The following is a 5529-nucleotide window of genomic DNA, read 5'->3' on the forward strand; positions in this document are numbered from 1 at the left end:
GATCAACCAATCTTCCTAGCCCATCGATCACGAGATTAAAGAGAAAAGAGGATAAAGGGTCCCCTTGTCTGAGGCTCCTTTCCCCTTTGAACCTCCCCCTTGGCCTCCCATTAATGAAAATTGAGTACGACACATTAGAGACACAATCCTTGATCCACTTCCACCATTTTACTCCAAAACTTTTTTTATTAAGCACGAAATCTAGAAATCTCCAATCTATATTGTCATAAGCTTTTTCAAAATCTACTTTCAAGATCCAACCATTCTTCTTTTTCCTTCTATACTCCTCGACGACTTCGTTGGCTACGAGACAACAATCTGTAATTTGTCTTCCGTGGATGAAAGCAAATTGGTTCTCCGCCACTGTTTTGCTCATCACCTCCTTCAATCTGTTAGTTAACACTTTTGCCAATATTTTGTACAAACTGGTGATTAAACTGATCGGTATAAAGTCTTTGATCTTGGTGGCCTCTTGCTTTTTTGGAATGAGACACTGGAAAGTTTCATTGTTAATTACGTTTACGATGCCATCTTCAAAAAAATCAGCAAAAAACTTTCAAGAGATCAACTTTAATGGTATCCCAACTCTTTTGAAAGAAGGCTAGTGTAAACCCATCCGATCCCGGAGCCTTGTTACCATCACAATGATGCACTGCACGACTAATTTCCTCCTCGGAGAAAGGCTCTTCCAGCTTTGCAGCCTCCATGGAATCTAACGGCATCCACTCCAACCCCTCTAAACCCGATCCATCTCCTTCGGATTTTCTGTACAAATTTTTGTAATAGTCGATTATTGCCTTCTCAATCTCTGATTCCTCTGAAAGTAATGACCCATCATCCAACTCAATCTTGTCTATCATAGCTTTGTTTCTTCTATTTTTCAGCAACGAGTTGAAGAACTTAGAGTTTTGATCCCCATCTTTCAGCCATGTAACTTTTGCCTTTTGACTTTCCATCTGCAATTTCCGGATAGTAAAAATTTCCAACTCGCTTCTTGCATCCCGACGCTGCTCCTGTAATTCAACTGACCAAGATCCGTTTTCCTCTGTTGCGTCTAAGTGAGAGACCTTATTTTGCAACTCGATAATTCTGAGAATAAGATCACCGAACACCTCTTTGTTCCAGATGGATACCCTTTTTTTGTTTCTTTGAGTTTCATCATAAATTTAAAACCTGCCCAGCCCTGTGAGTTCCCACTGTTCCACCACACTGCAAGTGAGTCTTTAAATTTCTTGTGTGTCAGCCATACATTCTCAAATCTGAACGGTGTTGGTTCCCATTTCAGTCTCGTAGTGTCCAATACGATTGGGTGATGATCAGACGTTATTCTCGGAAGCAGTGTCTGTCTGAACGTGGGAAAAAGGGCTTTCCACCCCGCGGTTAAGAGGAACATGTCTAGTCTGCAGCAATTCGGGCTTGCTCTGAAGTTGGACTAAGTAAACCTTGCATTCAGTAACGGGGGATCTTGAAGACCCAATTCCTCAATAAGAAGTCAAAGCAATGCATACTAGTTGTGAAGGAGTTACTATTCAACTTTTCATCCAAATTTCGAACCACATTAAAATCACCTCCTACACACCAATTGTCCCCGCAGATTGTTCCCAACACTGAGAGTTGTTCGGAAATTATTAATTATTTTATGTTCCAGGATAACTATTGAAGGATGGTTTCCATGGGTTTCAGTGAAACTTGAAGGTATGAGTTTTATTAGACTAAATTATTTTTCCAATTTTTTTTTCCGGATAACGCTGTTGAATTGAGTAATTTCTATCACAACCTTAATTATAAGATGATATTTTTTCCAAATTACAACTTTGTTGAGGCTCATCATACAGGTGAATGTTCAATTCTTGATTTTGTTAGTATCTGTGTTCCTCCTATATGCTTGTTAATTAGCCAATACATGCATGCACACTTGTATGTAGTGAGTTAATTGTCTGTAATATTTCATTATTGCATCACTAATTTTATAGCCTGAATCAGGGGGCGTTTTGACCTAATGACTATTTAGGATATTGATTCAACGTTGCCAAAAATATATTTTGATTCTAAGGTTGAAAAATTGACCATGGATTCTGTTCAATCTTTAGGTGATGGAGGATGGATACATCCAGATGAAGAATCTGACTTTCTGGTAAATAATGAAGTGGAATACAGTGATATTTAGTTAGCTAGTATCAGACAACCTTCTCCTCCTCCTGTTCTGGCAAAAATTAGTGATCCAAGACACGGAACGTCAGAACTCCCACAAGACAGGTTGCATTTTGCCAATTCATACCATGATCTTCATATAGTAAGTCTTTAGCTTCATCCTTTACCGTGCAAATAAATATCAGGATGTAGCTGCAATTTTTTCTTGAGGTTTCTAGTTAGTATTGAGGTTTTTATCATTCGAACAAAATCTTGTACCTTTTTTTGTTTGTTTGGTGGATGTAAGGCTCATTTGTGTTTTGTTGCAGTCTGTGAGGCTGATGGAAGATTTTTTGAGATTGGCTGTACAAAATACTGCAATGAACTTAGAAACCTGCGGTGTTCTTGCTGGTTCACTTGTAAAGCTTCGTTCTTTTAATTGCTCCCAAAATCCATCCATATGGTTTCTTATTTGCATCTCCTTGATTTGCAGCGGAATAGTGTTTTTCAAGTCACTACACTCATAATCCCCAAGCAAGAGTCAACTTCATATTCGGTAACTTAAGTTATTATTGTGAAAACTGTTTTGACTCCCAAATGCTCCAGTTCCCAAACAATCAACCACTTTTTTTATATTCTCCCTTTTCATAATGTTATTGTATTTTAATAAAGATTTCTTGTTCTTTCCAATAATCTAAAGGAAAATATGTATTCGGTCACAATCTATTTCAGTTGTTTTGCAGTTTTCTGGAGCTTATTCAGCTAGGATGCACAATTTTTTTTTATCAAATTACTTTTGACTGAAATACTCTTCATCTATCTGCAGTGCCAGGCTTTGAATGAAGAAGAGATTTTTGAGGTTCAAGACAGCAACTCACTTTTTTCTCTTGGGTGGATTCATGTACGTCTTAAGTCTAGCTTCACTGAAATATTTAAAATTGTTCTGTCTTGTTCGATTACAATTGGCTTCTTAGCATAATTGAATTTGATGGAACTTCTATGACATCAACCAAATGGCTATGTGGAAAACTAGTTTGTAGTTGAAATTTGAATAACAACCTAATCTGTGTTGCAGTTTTTGAAACATAAACAAAGGATAAAAATCGGCATTGTTAGTTTTGTTTATGGTTGCTTAATAAATCCTCAATTTGTGAGAGGGACATTTGTTTTTTTAACTTCTATGTTCGGGGCAATGTTGAGTTATTTGTCATCTTTGTGTTAAGTTGATGGCAACATATATGATATTATATTTGTTGATGTGAAGATTCATGCTCGGCTCCTTTTTTGTGGTTCGTAGTTTGCGATCCTTGGGTTAGCAGAGACTTGTATTCAACTCCTATACCAGTGGTCTTTACTGTACCAGTGTGTTGGCATCCATAACAATTTGTCATCTTTATGTTAAGTTGATGACTGCGTGCAAGATTTCATGTGCATTGATTTGAGGAGGCAATCTGTGCTCTGCACTTTCTACTCTTGGGTCAGCTGTGACTTGTATTCAGCTTCAGCACCAGTACCCACATGCATAATCATTTGAGTTTTACCGTACAAGTTTTAAATGAAAACTTTTTTCTGTCTGCTACAAATCCCTCTTGCCTTTGATGACACCTGCCTATTTAATGTATTGCAAGAACCATGTGCTATCTCTGTTTGCATTGTTGTGAATTGTTCCGTGTTTCACTTAGTTAAATGGCTTTTGAGGAAGTTTTTAGGATGCTAATTAATTTCAAATCTGTTTTTATCTATATAGATATGGTTATTAAAGATGCTACAAATATGGAAACCATGATCACATTTGATTACACTTTTGTCTTTCTTCTTGGTTTGCAGACTCATCCAACACAAACATGTTTTATGTCATCTGCTGATCTGCACACCCATTTTTCATATCAGGTATTATATATTGATACTTTTTTTTGGTACACTTCTTTGACCTGAAGTTAGTACTCTCTTAAGAGTCTATTGGTTTATTAATAGGTCATGATACGTGAAGCAATTGCAATCGTCATGGCTCCCACAGACAAATCGAGGTAGAATAGTTTGCTTCCAAACTTACCGTATCTTGGAAATTTCCTTTCTTTTCCTTTTTGAATCAAATCGTCTTTGGATTATTTTGACTTCTATATAAATAGTTGCTAAAAGATACATGAAGGAGAGGAATGGGGTCAAGCCTGATCTTTGTCAAGTTTCGTCTTTTTTTCTTTCGAAGAAAAATCATAGTATGTATTTGGAGGGGGTTTCAAATCAGGCTTGCTCCACTTGAAAGTTTTTAGTTTGTTTGAAAAAATCCTTTTATTTTATATAATTATTCGAAGTTCTACTCAATTAAATATTTAGATCAAATTCAAAATACTATAAATCCCCTCATAAAATGTTTAGTGGGAAGAAGGCGTATTGCCGTGTCCCTCGTGAAAACAGAGTATTTCTTAGTTTCAACGTGATATATTCCATCATGATGTAACTGTTTATTACAAGTTTTTCTATTGTTTCTTAAATAATCAATGTCCTTGTATTGTTACAGTCCCCATGGAATCTTTCACCTGTCTGATCCCAGCTGGTGTGGGGCTAATTCGAAATTGTGAGGAACGTGGTTTTCATCCTCACTGCGAGCCGGAGGATGGAAGTCCCATCTATGAGCGTTGCTCCCACGTTTATATTGACCCTTGTTTGAAGCACGATGTCATAGATCTTCGTTGAGTTTTTTCATTTCATTCCATTAATGTATTTAAAGAAACTGCTTGTATACTCATCTATGTTGACAAAGTTAAAAGAAAGAAAAGGTTTATTCATCGAAATATGGCAAATTTATTTACTTGGTACCGTTGAAGATGCACGTAAATTGCACAGTGATTAATATTGAGTGTCAAATATTATAAATTTTGGTATTTCAAATATCGAAAGTGTAAGCAAGATGCACGAATGATACACGTAAAAATTAAAATTACTGAAATACACGTTTGTTGCACGTAAAAATTCATGAAATACAAGTATGTTGCACGTTGAAGATTCACGTGGATTGAACATTTTCCAATATTAGTTGCGCTTACTTTCTCCTCAATTTGCAAGAGAACTATTGGTATTTTAATCTTCTTTGTTAAGGACAACGTTGAGTCATTTTTCATTGTTGTATTATGCCATCACTGTTGTATTGAGTAAATAATGCTATGAATTTAATCCAGAAATTTATTCTTGGTCTGCAGACTCATCTAATATAAGCATGTTTTATGTCTTCTGTCATCTGCACACTCATTTTTCATATCAAGTTGAAGTTATTAGTACTCTGCTTAAGAGTTTCTTTGGTTTATTAATAGGTCTTGTAAGTGACACAATCGCAATCTTCATCGCACCTTGCTATGTCCCTCGTGTATTTCTTGGTTTCAAAGTGTGTTCTCGTAATTTTTT

At 36.2% G+C, this 5529-nt stretch overlaps 1 pseudogene; it reads left to right on the forward strand.

The window, feature by feature from the left end:
* Positions 1–210: 210 nt before the first annotated feature.
* LOC142528916 (AMSH-like ubiquitin thioesterase 3) lies at positions 211–4922 on the forward strand (annotated as a pseudogene).
* The last annotated feature ends 607 nt before the right edge of the window (positions 4923–5529 follow it).

This window comes from Primulina tabacum, chromosome 16 (genome assembly GCF_025594145.1).
Source record: "Primulina tabacum isolate GXHZ01 chromosome 16, ASM2559414v2, whole genome shotgun sequence".
NCBI lineage: Eukaryota > Viridiplantae > Streptophyta > Magnoliopsida > Lamiales > Gesneriaceae > Primulina > Primulina tabacum.